The sequence below is a fragment of the Nanorana parkeri genome, unplaced genomic scaffold (assembly GCF_000935625.1).
Source record: "Nanorana parkeri isolate BGI_ZX_2015 unplaced genomic scaffold, ASM93562v1 scaffold78, whole genome shotgun sequence".
NCBI classification, from domain to species: domain Eukaryota; kingdom Metazoa; phylum Chordata; class Amphibia; order Anura; family Dicroglossidae; genus Nanorana; species Nanorana parkeri.
The window spans coordinates 1,445,257-1,461,044 of NW_017306346.1; the positions used below are offsets into that span (position 1 = coordinate 1,445,257).

Here is a 15,788-nt window from a genome sequence, read left to right on the forward strand (position 1 = left end):
GCACCCAGAGCAAGTTCCCCTAGTTCTTCTACTGAGTGTCCCAAGTCCTCTTTCAAGATATGGACATGATGCATGTTATGCATAATCCAGTTTTGGATATCTATTTCAGTCATGTCATGATAATGTGACATTACAGTTTTTAGACCAATTTTTTTGTGTGTAGTTAAAAAGATTATATTAGTCTTCAACAGAGATTTGCAAACCAGTCATCATTGTATCTTACCAGCTCCTCAACATTTTATATGTGTGCCCAGAGGCATTCTTGGTCTATTAGGAACACATCTGAGATGCATCAATATAAAACAATGCAGTTAATGTTCAGAAGGTGTCTGTTCACTATTTATATACTGTATATAATGCAGAAGAATAACAATTTTGGAAACCATTAACATATGATAACGCTGCACACATTTCCATGCTTGAAAGGCCAAAAGGTTATTCACCTGCACTTTTGACCTATCTACTCTATTCCTAGATTTTACTCAGAGTAGATTCACAGATAGTTTTAAAACAGTACTTTACTGGGAAGAATTTTCATCATCAAATATTGTTTCATAATAAGTTGGGATCACACTTCACACTTTCCGCTTCACCAACAAAGAACAACAGACTAGAGGGCAAACATTTCCAAACAGGCCCAACTTCTTCTCTTTGGATGTTGTTGTCATGAGGTTATCTGTTGACATGGTTGTAACCCATAACATAGCAGAGGTGTTATATCTTCTTTGGATAATGCGATGAAGTAATTGTAACACCCTAAGCAGGCATACAAAAAAAAAAGTCAGAATCTTCTGTCTTCTTTGTGATAAGTGGTACTCCCCCTCTATGCATACCTCATTGTATGAAAATAACTAATCATTTAACAGCATCTACTTACATACAGTAAAAGGACTACAGTGTCTCCTGACGTGCCACAATAATCTATCTCTCACTGTAGAAAAAGGATATATAATTTAACATTATTAAAAAACGGTACTACATATGAGTCAGCTGTATGACACATTCAGCCCACAAACTGCTTACAGGAAATGTAAAGCCAATGATCTGCGAGCCACACAAATGTGTTTTTCGGAATGTATCAGTTAATGTCATATCTTTCCTCAAAAAGCTTTTAAAGCATGAATGTTTTATGTCCCCGATGGGTAAACAGCTTCAGTTTACTGCGCTCTAATAACAATAATGCAGGAAGTTCTCAAATCTGTCAGTGTTTAGGTTACAATAATGGGAGATACATGCAACTACATCCACATAACACAGAGTATATTTCATGATCGGTAATTCCCTTCAATCTTCTAGAAAATCTACAGCAGCCACTTAGATTTTAGCCGCTATTTTCCTAATGTTTGTTTCTGCCTGCTGCTGATGTGTGACCCTGGCAATGGAGCAAGATGATACAAAATGGCTTGATTAGACGGGTGGCTGCAGGGAGATATAATCAAGTGGATGATCCGTGGTTTTACTGCTCCCCAGCTGCCTACTGCAGTGTTAGTATTGCAGCGGGACAGTGCAGTATACAATGGCATGACCGCGATGCTTTGCTTCATGGCACAGCAAAAATGATGCAGCATGTTACATATGGCAGGCAGTGTCACCTGCCAAACGTGACCATAGCGATGAATGGGACTATTTTGCACACGGTTGCAGCACAATAGTTTCATGAAAAATTCCCTTGGTATCCCCAAAAAACTGGCATTCGGCAGGCGGCAATATCAACACCAGAATGCCGGATTGCCACTGCTCTACCACCCTGTGAAAAGCGATTTATCATGGATTACTTTTTAGAGGGGGGTGGAGCCTGATGCTCATCTAAACAACCTTAGGCTGGGTCATACATTTTGTGTCTCCCTGGCCAATCACTAGGAGGTTAATTGCCAGTGGTGCATGCTGGTGAAAGATATAACTATTTGGGGCTGAGCTTGCATCTCTTCCTCCCAGGCCCTGGCCTTGTAGATTGTGTGTTGCCGAATGTGTCTTAGCTAGTCCTGCTGCCTGGGATAGGCATACGTGTGTTCTGAGATGGACGCCTGGAGTTGGGCCTGAACCTGTCCTGCCTGTGAGGGGAAGGCTGACCCAAGATGGAGTAGCAGGGCAAGTGACTCTGCTGGAAGGTGAAAGTGGGAAAAAGCTGAATCCTTGCAGGGACCTGGTAATTCACTTGGGAAAATGCATAAAGAAGTCTGCTAACCAGCTGAGGTGAGGCTATATAAAGCGATACCACTATTGACTTAAGCTGGCCATATACTGTTTTGTTTGTTTCTTCATATAACTCAATGTATGATTTGATTCGAATGTACTATTTTTTGTCGAATGTGGCTTCTCCCTTATAAATTCATACATATGCATACCAAAGCTCCCAATTGTCCCTCATTTTGGGGGGATGTCCCTCTTATGGAACCAGGTCAGTCTTTTATTTCACTTCAGTTGTCGCAATTTTTGGTCTGATATATAAACCTCTATAACAAGTAGGGATGCACCGATATATCGGCCGCCGAAACATATTGGCCGAAAATGGCACTTTTGGCTAAATGCCAAAAGTGCCATTTTTCTGCCGCTACAGCGGCGCATGCCTGCTTTCTTTCCTCCCCGCTGGGCGCTGCTCTGTGTTCCACAGAGCAGCGCCCAGCGGGAGGAAAGCGCTGTGATCGGCCGGCGTCTCTCCTCCCACATTGCTCAGCCTCCTGTCACAGTCTGGCAGAGCTGTGTTGTGGGTGGAGACAGCCCGCGCTGTCACAGGAGTTCTCCTCCCGCACCGCTCGCTCAGCCTCCTGTGACAGCGAGAGCAAATACTCAGCGATCAGTGATCCCTCTTACAATGGCTACAAGGTAAGAGGTATAGCGTTTAGAGCTGCTCTCTTTAGAGGGCAGCACTTTGCTTTTTTTAGATCCCTGCAGATCATGGGAGTAGATTTAGGCTAGGTTCACACCTGCACTACACCACACAACACCCGGGACCTCTTTTGTGCGATACACGATGCGCGGCTGTTGTAGCCGTGATCGTGTTCGGAAGCACGGGCGGGAAACCGCATGATCCACCCGGCACAACTGGGGTGCCATTCGAATATAAAGGGACCCACAGCGCGATTGTTTCACACCTTGGCGGCTCCTGATCACGCGGCAATCCGCGCGGAATTGTGCACGTTTGCCGCGCGGTGAGGGTCGCCCAGGTGTGAACCTAGCCCAAATTAATCAGCAGCGCAGGCACTTGCTCATCCTTACTATTATCTGTATTTTTTGTTATTGTAGTAGAAGATTTGTAGAAGAAGTCCCATTAAGGAAGCCAGGCAGCGTGTAATGACTCGCTGCCTGGCTTCCTGATTGGTCGAGAAGCTGGCCAATTGCGAAGCCAGGCGGCGAGTCATTACCCGCCCCCCAGCTTCCTGATTGGCCAGAAAGCCAGTTGCATGCTTCCTCGTCACCTAGTGACGAGGAAGCATGAAGACGGCTTCCTTGCTAATTGGGAAGTCAGCTGGCGAGTCTTTTTTTTCGAAAACGTTTTATTAAAGTTTCAGCAATATTTACAGTAGTAAAGCATACGTCATCACTTCAAAGTAATAGGCATACAGTGCAGTGGTTGATCACATCCATAACATCTCATCAAAAAATATATACTTGGTGTATTGAGCACAATGAACAGTATCCGTGCAGTGACATGAAGCAGTACCCACATTTCTCTAAGGCATTCCTCTGAGGGAGGTTGTCAATCTTGGCCTATCTGCAGGACCCCCAAGGCATTCAACATGGCATTAGTCAGGTACCATTTAGTGTAGCGGAAGGGCTTGACAATTTGGTGGATTTCCTCCACAGAGTAAGAGCTACTGATAAAATATCTTCATCTTGATAGGAAAGGCGTAGAGCGGGCATCTTTATGCATCTCTGCATCCAGTTTGTCCTTACACAACAGCAGTTTAAGATCCTTAGTAATCTATGCAATCATTGGGGCCATTGGAGAGTTCCAGTGCCTCATTATACACCGTCTCGCCGTCAGAAGGCAAAGGTGGGCCCAGTCCATGCCTTTTCCCCGCGAAGGTCCCCGACCCTCTCCAGAAGAAGCAATGAAAACAAATAGACAAAGAGCAGGATCTAAATCTGGTTGCCAGGAGAGGATGGATTTGATGTACGCTAGCGTTTGTGTCCAGAAGTGGGATATGGAGGGACAACTCCACAAGCAATGATGCAATATTGGTCTGAGGCACCCACACTTCGGACAAGTGGAGGTCATCGACTGGACGGGAGAGGTCACGGCCCTGACATCCGGAGCGTGAAAGAACGGGACATGGGCCCTGTGAATGATCTGGAATTGGGTCTCCCTCCACGTTTCATTCGTGACTACAGATCTTATTTTAGCATAGCCTGAGAGGATTTTGTCCAGCATATCAGGGTCATCAAAGTCCCTTGCCCAGTCCTTTACATTGGAGGAGGAGAGAGAGGCGAGAAATAAAGTCTGGAGTCTGGGGTACGTTGTAGAAATGGAGTATGATCTATCCGATGTGAGAGTGTCCAGAAAGGAAGTAGAGAAGAGTGCCTTAGGTGTTCCCCCATACTCCTTCCAGGTAGATTTAATTTGCAAGTAGTGCAGAAAATCGGTTCCAGGTAAGTGGAATTGTAGAATTAGATCCTGAAAAGAGAGAGGCTGACAGGTACGTGGATGAAATAATTGTTGCCAGCATAGTAACCTTTTGCGAGTCTTTATACGCCGCCCAGCTTCCCGGCTAATCAGGAAGCCAGATAGCGAGTCATTACACACCACCTGGCTTCCTTAATAGGACTTCCGGTAACGGTATTCGGTATCGGCGAGTACCTACAAAAAAATAATGGTACTCAGAAAACCGGTATTGGTGCATCCCTAATCAAAAGATTCTGAGAATATGGAGAAATCTCTTTATTTAAAAGGCAGAAATCTCTTTATCCAAGGGACAAGTCTGGGTTACATACAAGATAGGGACTGTAGGTTTGTTCTGAAGTTGAATTTTTATGTAAGTCGGAACAGGTACATTTTCTGCCCCTGCCACCAGCTATACAGGACTACAAATTCTAGCAATACTTTACGAAACAATGCAGAATACCATCATCTGTGTGTAATGTAGCTGGGATTTGTAGTCCTGTATAGCTGGTGGTATTCAGCATTGCTATATAATCATTATTCAGAAATGCTGAATACCACCAGCCCAGCTACAGTCCACCAATCCCCCCATCACCCATACACTCCCCAACCTCACCTAACACATGCAGGCTGCAGCATCTCTTCTCCTGCGTCCTTAGCGGCCAGTGGAGGGATCACAGGAGAGTGTCCTCACGATGACCCAAACAGCAGGATGTGGCTGCCTGGCGGTCCCTGCAGAGTCTCGTATCGGCTCCGCCAGGCTAAACAGTTCTCCTAAATGACAGGCAGTTGCACAGCCGTCTGTGTGCATCGGATACCTGCACAGCCGCCGGTGCCGGTACATACAGCTGTCACTCAGTGACACCGACTTTACTGCAGTTCATTGTACAAAGTTTTTTTACAATGAACCGCAGTAAAGTCTGTGGCACTGAGTGACAGCTGTATGTAGTTGTGTCACTACACTGTGGGACCTGCGGGTGGCAGAGGCAAGGAGCGGCACTAATCTCGGGGGTGGGGCAATCGGACCTCGGTTCGTAAGTACGGGTTGTTCGTAAGTCGGGCGTTCATAAGTCGGGGACTGCCTGTTTGTTCTTCTCTCTTCTCGGACATTGCCACAGAAATAGGAGACCCTCTGTATCGCCGAGCGAATGTAAGGCCTAAAAAGGGCAGAGGTGAAAAGTCTAAGGAACCGCCTGGTGTTCCCCAGAGCACCCAACATAGACTGATTAGCTTTGCTGTGGACGTCTCCCAGGTAGCGTGCATTGGTAACAGCTGGCAGAAATTAAGTGAGGTACAAAATCATGATGAAAGGCTGCCATCAATAAGCAAATAAAAGGGATACTCTAAAAACTTGCAAAGGCATGCAGCAATTAAAGCTCTTCTACAGGAAAAACTTGAAGGGGACTAGCGATCTCAAGCATCATAATCCCATTGGATTGCGGTCCCTCACCCGAAAAGGGACCTGGGTGGCATACATAATTAAGTATATCTGACTTTGCAAGTTAATGAGGATAAAAAGCCTAGTAGGGTGTGTTGGCGGTGGGTAGCAGGGGGGAGTGGGAGAAAATAGTTGCACTACAGGCAGATCATTGAGGTAGGTGGCAAACAGATAAATACAGGAACCAGAAATCATGCCAATGATGTCACCTCAACTGCAGGCAAGATACATATATTTCAGTATTCAAGGAAAGATACTCAAAGCTTTATAGGGACTTTTGTGCAAGCACTTTTCCAGTAAAAAATGGGTTTGTGAGTTAGAGGGCTTTAACCCACAGTTGGGCCTCAGGCATGATGTTTGTTTGCCATCATTCCTATCAAAATCATTAAGTTGGTTAATATTGAGTGTCGGTGGTGATGCCCCAGCAGGAGGCTTTAGAACAAATGTTCTATGTATTTTCCACAACAAAGGCAACAGGAAAAGCCTTTCAGCCAAAACCAGTACCTCCAAGATTTCCAGGCACAGTTTGTATCCTTTGTTTCGAGCTAAAAGGTAAGAAATATTAAATAAAAAAAATATATAAATATATATGTATATATATTGTAGGTATTCTGTGTGAATGGGAACACAAACACATAGAGGGGGTTTTCTCAAATGTCACTGCAAAAGTAGAAATATACATTAAAGGAGAACTATGGGGTCAGTGTTTTTCCCCATAGTTCTCCTTAGGGTAACGGGAGGACACAAACTAGCGTCCTCCCGTTACCCTAAGCTCAGTATACACGGGAAGAGGGGAATCCAGCCCCTCCCCCTGTCATGGCAGAGAGCATAATGTTTCAAACCTGTCAATAACAACATTAATATACCAACATAAACAAATGGATTGTGTAGTATATAGCACTGGAATGCAAACAGAATGTGTACGATAGGTAGTAAGGAGCAAGAACATTTATTTCATGGCATAGGAGTCCTTGCAGGCAGGATGTCTCTCATTGAAACCTCAGAACCAACCACTAGAAAGGAGAGGGAGTGAAGGAGATGTGTCAATGCTGAGATTAATTTTGGACACTGACCTTTGAAAACAACAATGAACCAGCTAAGAAGATCTAAAAAGAATGACTAATGTGCCAACAGCTGTCAGCGTGAGAAACTGCTAAATATTTATATCCAATATTTGTTACTTTTTCATCTGGACCATAATAAAATATATGCAAAATAATTTTACATTCTCTAATAAATAAAAATAAAAAAAGCAATGAAGAAATATAATCCTCACTGTAAAAGAGACAATTCCCCAGCAGCCAAAAAAAAGAATAAGGTAAGCCCCTTGAGTAAAGAATCTCAAACATAATGGCCCATGATCAAGGGATCCCTAAATACAGGTAGCAATTATAAGCTTGGACATATGTGGCAATGGGGTATTTTCACGCCTGAGATAGCTGTCACCATTCTTGCTATCCTGCAACACTGGCTGGTCAATTTAAGCTGAAGGAACTGCACCACGACAAATGACACCAAGATGGCTGCTGCATAATCATTTCTTAAAGCATAGAGGACCCTTCCTAAAATATTCACAGATCTAGACAGCGGGAAAATATCAACTCAGCATTTTAGTTTTTGCAGGAAACGGTTTGAAATTACAGGAAATTCATAATTACGGTATTAATTAAAAAGCTGTGCATCTTACACAGGTTCTTAAAATAAAAGCATTAGAATTCTCCAAAGAGACAATTCCTCAAACACGTGAATTACGAGCCTTTCTACTTTTGTGAAAATCCAGACAGCTTGCACACACTTAGGAAATATGATAATGAGCCAGATAGAAGCAAAGCATATGGTGAAGCCTCGGGGCATAATCAGACCGAACATGCAGTTTGCTAAACTGATTTTCATTGACATTTAGCAATACAGCACGGCGTATTGGCAGACGATGCATCCTAAATTATACAACAGCTCTACTCTCCGCTGACCTTTCATGGTCACTTACTGGACTTTCCAATCTTGCCATCTTCCTTATTTCCTATAAGCTGCCTCTTGTCAGCCCCTCTCTTGGGCACTTCATTTTTTCAGCCCAAATCATTCTTTTTATCTTTAAGTTTTTACCTTTATATTAGTTCTTTTTTTAAATTTGTAATCAAATTAAATCAATGCGCTATTTAAATAATAGATACTATGCACGTGTGTTTTTGGACAACACAGTTGCAACACAGTTGCCTGAATTTGTATACACTAGTAGAAAAGTAAAAGTGATGCTGCTGATAGCTACCAATCAAATTTTTTGTTTTAGATGCAGACTGATTTCATACACATGCAATTTGGCTATGATGGACTAGAACGCCTGTTTATTCAACTAAAAAAATGTTTTACAAAATAAAAACTTTTTAAAGTTATTTCTGAGTTTTGCTGTATTATTTTTTTGCTGCAGTAGCCTTTCCATAGGAGTGAATTGAGACTTTTCTCTGCATGTACAGAAGAAGCAGAGCCCAGCCGGGAGACTTAAGGTGGCCATACACTGTACAACCATCGCAAGACCTTAGTCTTGCGATGGTTGTAATGTAATTAAAAAAACGTACGATCTGCCCATCTTGGCCAGGCAGATCGTACTCTCGATCATCGCAAGGCCGCCCCCCTGAGGGGCGGGCTTCCGATGACCACAATGCTGAACGGCATTTGTCTCCCGAGCACCGTTCAAACCAGCCGAAAATCGTACGATTTTCGGCTGGCTTTCTAGCGTGCTCCTTAGACAAAAGACGTGCGACCGTACAGTAGAAACGGTCACACGTCTTCGTTCACACTGCTCGATTCTCGTACGATCGTGGGATTTCCCGCGATTCTCGTACGAGAATCGAGCAGTGTATGGGCACCTTTACAGTGAAGCGGTATAAGACATGGGTGGTGGGGCGTGTATTGAAAGGATAACTGTGCTAAAAGCACAATTAAGATTTAAATAGTTTAGAATAGCCTATCTCAACCTTGCTACACCAGAGGAACCCTTAAAATAATTTCCAACCTCTGCTAGAAATTACTACATTAGCAAGTCCAATATATGTTGTAGATATAATCATTAATAAATAAAAATAAAAAGAATGTGGCATACCTAGAGTATTTAAAATCCAAGATGGACAATTTTTAAACCACCCCCTTCCCCCTCCCCTCTCCGTTTCGGCCCTATATGATAAAATGCTCTGCACTGAAAATAAAAAATAATAATAGTAGTCAGAAAAGAAATGCAGATAGAATACATTTCATTGGTGGTCAGTTGAGAAATGCCTCCTTACATTGGTGTTCAGTGAAGAGACCCAATACATTGTGGTTAGTAGGAGAGGTGTGCCCTTTCATTGGTGGTCATTGAAGTAGTGACTCATTTCTTCTGTGTTCAGTAAGAGGAACACTGCCTTAAATTGGGTGTCAGTTTAAAGAATGGACCATTTCATTGGGCGTCAGTGGGAATATTGCCACCCTTACAGAAAGGTAAAAAGATTCCTGGTGTAATACCACTAGCTCTGCCAAGGGGCACTAGCCTTGGAACTATGCAGGCACCATCAGAAGGTAGGTTATTTAGCCATTGTTTAAGGAACCCACTACTAACCTCTTAAGGAATCCTAGGGTCCCGTGGAACCCTGTTTGAGAATGGCTGGTTTAAAAGACGAACATGTTGGAAACTTAAAAGAGAACTATGGGGTTAAGTCTTTTCCCCATAGTTCTCCTTAGCGTAACGGGAGGACACAAACTAGCGTCCTCCCGTCACCCTAGGCTCAGTATACCGCGAGCTACAGCTGTACCCACCCCCTCCCCAGTCCGTTCCGCCAGTCAGCGCTGGCGGATCGGAGCGGGGAATCCAGGCCCTCCCCTGTCACGGCAGAGAGCCGTGACAGGATCGAGAGGTGAGCGAATGCCGGTAACTGTTCGCTCACCTCCCGATCTACTGAGCCGACTTGTGACAGTCTCATTGTCACAGGTCGGCTAGAACTATGAGGTGAGTGAAAAGCATTCACCTCATAGTTCTCCTTTCATTTCCATTGTACTATACATAGTAAAGGAAAAATCAGGCCACACTCCGTTCCATGCTGAATCAGTTTATTCAAAGTTCACCAGTGACACTGAGTCCTGCCTGAGGTCCGCCCCCTCTGACATGTTTCACCCAATCCTGGGCTTAGTCATAGAGTAATTTAAATGCCTTCATTTTAATCTAGTCATACAATGCCTCATATGTAAATATATCATGCTACATTTTGCATCTGTGCACTTTACACTACTATGTTTATTTTAGCTATGGGCTATTGATTCAGAAATATCAGTGCTTATTAAAATAAAAGAGGCATGTACATGATTTATCTCTGAAAGAAAAATATTAAAACACGCTGATGTTACTTAGAAATGAAATAAAGTTAGTTTTTTTTGTGTTTTTTTGTGTTTCGTTTAAACAATAATCACAAACAAACACAAACAAATGATACAAATAAAAGCACAGAATGTTATGTTCTCCACACTGTGTATTAAAATAGCGAGAGAAAAAGAGGAAGCATTAGTTAATTAGGAATAATTAAACCCTCCTCTGTGTATTTTACACCTGTCCATCACTTTAACCCTCCAGCTGCATTCTCTGTTTTGTTTTTTATTACTATTTTTTTTAAAGAGACAAGAAGATTTGTTAGCAATGCAATTGAATAACCAATTCAGGACAGCATTACACACATAAATGGTACAGCCGTGATGTGGTTATACCAAGATCAGGGCTGCTGTAGAGCCCCCCCTCGATCACTTGTATGCAGCTTCAGGCTCCGCTGTTCCTTATGCTCAGCCTGGACCAGCAAGGCAGGTGTGGGCGGCTGGATCGGAGGGAGCTCAGCACACTTCCAGTGGCTGATCTCCCCTCTAAACACTGAAACTAGAGGAGACAATGATTTTGTCACTTCCTGTTTTAGGCGGTCATTTCTCCGGCTGCTGTAACCAAAGAAGCTGGTGAAGTATGATCTGTGGTCCATAGATGGCATTAGGGATCTAAGAGAGCCTAGATGTTTCCATAAAGAGGACCTGTCACTTCCTGTGTTAGCCCCCTATGTGATAGCAACAAATTTAAGTACCGTATTTTTCGCTCCATAAGACGCACTTTTGTCCCCCCAAAAGGAGGGGGAAAATGTTCTTGCGTCTTATGGAGCGAATCCTGACGCCCGAGGCATGCAGTTTCGGGCGCCAGGCGAGTAGTAGGAGCCACTGCTCGTTTAATACGAGTGATCTAATGAGATCACTCGTATTAAAGCCGAGCAGCGGCGATCAAGTTCAGCAGTAGGAGCCACTGCTCGTTCAATACGAGTGATCTAATGAGATCACTCGTATTAAAACCGAGCAGCGGCGACGATCGAGATCACCATAGAGCAGACGAAGAACAGACTTTCTTCGTCTGCTCTGTGTGATCACTGAGACCGTGGTGCTGTAATCACAGCGCCACCTGTCTCAGCGGTCACTAACTGCAGCTTCTGTCATAGAAGCTGTGACAGAAGCTACAGTCTGTCGAGTGCTCCATAAGGCGCGCCGGACCTCCCTGCGTCCTATGGTCCGGTGCGTCTTATGGACCGCAAAATACGGTATATAAAAAGTTTAAAAATTATAGTTACATAGCACAAATTTTGTTTTTACACACAAACAGACGTCGAGTGCACATGTGCAAAGGTGATGATTGTGCCACGCACGTTAAATATCACTGCAAATGTCAGAGAGAAAGCAATAATTTTAGTACCATCACTCACTCTTAACGCTAAATTGATGAGCGGCAAAGGCTTTTCAAGTGTAGTCTATTGAAATTTTGGGTACTATTTTGTTGCCATTTTACAGGTGCACACAGTTTTACAGTCCATTTCCACCTTTGTAAGTGATTAGCATTTATTGTGGCAATGAAGAGGTGCATTGATGATGTATATGTGTGCACATTTTCATGACATTGCAGATTTTTTTGTGAAGGTTTTAGTAGGCCTGAAGCCTAAAAATTCTAAATTTTCTGTACAGGAAATTCACTCAGACACCAGGGTGTCAGACTGTAATCAGCTGCCCTCCTCCTTGTCACCCCTAGTAACATGATCAGTAAACACTAGCTCTGCCTTTACACACAATGCACTGTCCAGGGAAGGGGGGTATTTTCATATTGCTTGCACAGCACAGAGGCAGATATTTCCATGTAGATATGAAGAGGAAAGCTACCAAAAAAAGATTAGTTTCTGTGTTCATATACATCAGTTGCATATGCCTGCTTCATGTACACTTACATAGTTACATAGTATTTGAGGTTGAAAAAAGACACAGGTCCATCCAGTTCAACCTTTGTGTGGGTGCGTGTGTGTGTCTCTTGTGGGTGTCTGTGTGTATAAAAGTCCTTGCGTGGTCTACTATTTAAGTGTACCTGTACCCCTGTATGTCTCTTAGGATGGTATCTAATTGATTTTTGAACAAATCAATATTCTTTGCAGATACCACTGTTTGTGGCAGAGAGTTCCAAAATGTAACCGTTCTAACTGAAAAGAATCCCCTACGCCCTTTGGGGATAAATCTTTTCTCCACCAATTTTAGGTGGTGACCTCTAGTCCTTGTCACAGAGTTTACAGTAAAGAGTTTAGTGCCAATGTTGCCATCACCACTGAACATTTTGTACAACAAAATTATATTCCATCTTAATCCCCTCACTTCCAGCGTGAACAAGTTTAAATTTAGCAACCTTGTCTCATAGTCTTGATCCTCCAGCCCCTTAATTAGCTTGTTTGCTCTTCTTTGGACCTTCTCTATCTCAACTGCATCTTTTCTGTGGATTGGTGACCCAAACTGAACCGCATATTCAAGATGCGGCCGAACCAGTGATTTATAAAGTGGCAAAATTATTGTTTTGTCTCTACAGTACATTCCCTTTTTAATACAAGACGGTATTCTGCTCGTTTTGTTTGCTGCTACCTGGCTTTGCATGCTGTTATTAAATCTGCAGGCAATTATGATCCCCAATTTTTTTTCCATTTCTGACTTTCCTAGTGTCCTACCCATTAATGTGTATTCCGTTTGCCTGTTTTTGACCTCAAAGTGCATTACTTGACATTTCTCTACATTAAACCTCATCTGCCATGTAGTTGCCCACTCCCCTATTTTATCCAGGTCCTCCTGTAATGTTATAATGTCTAAGTCCGGGTCTATTACCCTTCCGATTTTAGTATCATCAGCAAACATGGAAACATGGCTGTTGATGCCTTCCCCAATATCGTTAATAAACCGGTTAAACAGTATGGGGCCTAGCACAGAACCCTGGGGACGCCACTCTCAACCTTAGACCAATGTAAAAAAAGAGTCATTTATTAAAACTCTCAGTGCACATTCCTGTAGCCAGGTCTCTATCCATGTGCACAACATGTCATCTATGCCTATAGATCTCAGCTTGTGTATTAAGCGTTTATGCGGTACCGTGTCAAAAGCTTTGGCAAAATCCAGGTACACCACATCCACTGGCCTTCCTCTATCCAGATCTCTACTCACTTCTTCATAGAATGTTAGTAGGTTGGTCTGACAAGAACGGTCCTTCCTAAATCCGTGCTGATTATAATACTTATAATACCTTGGTTACAAACAAAATCCACTAAATAGTCCTTTATCATTCCATCAAACAGTTTGCTTACTATTGATGTTAGACTGACTGGTCTGTAGTTACCCTCTTGGCTCCTTGAAACTTTTTTTTTTAAATTGGTACTACCGTAGCTTTAGGCCAGTCACTTGGTACCTTACCAGTCATTAACAAGTCCCTAAAGATGAGGAATAATGGTCTTACTATAACCTGACCGAGCTCCTTAAGTACATTGGGGTGCAGTTTATCTGGTCCTATCGATTTATTTGCATAAAGTCTTTCCAGTCTATTGTTGAACTCCGGCTACTGTCAACCACTGCGGTATCTTGTGCCCCTAGCAGCTCACATTCTTATATCTATTAAACCCGTCTTTCTCCTGAGTGTATACGGAGGAGAAAAAATAATACAATACCTCAGCCTTCTCCCTGTCGTTTGTGATTAATCTCCTGTTTGTGCATTGCTGGCATATGTTTTTTTTTAAATACCTCTGCAAAGGTGGAAATGGGCTTTAAGGCTTGATGTGTCTGGTATGTTTTTACCAAACACAACCTCATCTTTTACATTTTACCAAAAAACTGTGTGCACAAAAAATAATTTTAGAATATTTTTTCATAACAAATTTCAATATGGGCGTACGCATACAGTGGCGTAGTGATGAGCATTTCTGCCTTGCAGCACTGAGGTTCCCTGGTTCAAATCCCAGTCAGGACACTAACTGCAAGGACTGGAGTCTGCATGTTCCCACTGTGCTGGTGTGGGATTCTCCGGTTTTCTTCCACACTCCAAAGACATGCTGGAAGGTAAATTGGCTCCTGTCAAAATTAGCCCTGTGTGATAGGGACCTTAGATTGTAAGCTCCTTGAGGCAAGCGACTGATGTGAATGTGCTCGATGTAAAGCGCTGCATAAATTGTCGGCGCTATATAAATACCAATAATAATCATTTGCGCAATATAGCAACTAGCATTTTTTATTCTACAGGGCCTCTGCTTCTGCTTTAAGCAGCTTTCTAACTGAAAATTCAGATTTTAACATGTGTGTCCAAAGATTAAAAAACTGCTCTGGATGCAAAATTGTTAAAATATTGACTTTTATGGTCTGCCTAAAGTTCAGTAAAGGTTAACTAGGTGTTAAATAGGAGTTAAAAAGGACAGAATTTTATTTCTAAAGAGCAATTTTGTTTCTCACTTTACAGGTTTGCTGCAGCTGAAATAACCAACAGATGACAGGAAAAGCTCGTCATCTGCTCATAACAGCTGCAGTTAATTACAGTGTAACCTAATAGATAATATGAGTGTAATCCACTAAAATATACGGCCAGAAGAAATTGCTCTGGAAAGTATAAACAAACTTTTGCTTCCCAGATCCGCGTTTAACTGCAGAAAACAGACACGGTTCCAGGACGCATCATTTTCTTGTTTATGTAAACGCAGCTAGACTGCATGGCAACCAATCAGCTTCTATATTTCATTTTCAAACCTTAACTGAACAAACTAAAGATAGAAGCTGATTGGTCACTGTAGGCAACTGCTCCAGATTCTGTTTCCTCCAGTTATGATATACACCTAAACTCCCCCCCGCCCAACAGTGAGATTTTGCCACAGAAAAGCATTACATTCTTCCAGATGTGTTTAGAAATTAGTTCGAAATGCATTTAGATGCATGTACAGTATTTTGATGCCCTTGTACATGAGGCTTAAAGGAGAACTATGAGGTGAGTGCTTTTCACTCACCTCATAGTTCTAGCCAACCACTGGGCGGATCTCGACATCGATGTCGGCATCCTCTCCGGCTGTGACGTCTCAGTATACCGCGAGCTGTAGCTCGCGATGTACTAAGCTTAGGTTAACGGGAGGACGCTAGTTTGTGTCCTCCCGTTACCCTAAGAAGAACTATGGGGAAAAGCCCTGACCCCATAGGTCTCCTTTAAAGGAGAACTATGAGGTGAGTGATTTTCACTCAAGCGGATAGAGCTGGCTCTGTCAATCACGCAGCTGGGTGGATCTAGACAGTAGTGTTGGGATCCGTCCCGGCTGCGGCTTCTCAGTATAGCGCGAGCTGTAGCTGTATACTGAGTTTGTGTCCTCCCGTGACACTTAGGAGAACTATGGGGAAAAACACTTATCCCATAGTTCTCTTTTAATGCATGTGTTAGTTACC

The 15,788-nt window shown here is 42.9% G+C and overlaps 1 protein-coding gene across 1 annotated transcript in view; it reads right to left on the reverse strand.

Moving 5' to 3' along the window:
- The window catches only part of PSD3 (pleckstrin and Sec7 domain containing 3), a 405,283-nt gene that overhangs the window by 313,618 nt on the left and 75,877 nt on the right, over nucleotides 1-15,788 (reverse strand). The window lies entirely within an intron of this gene.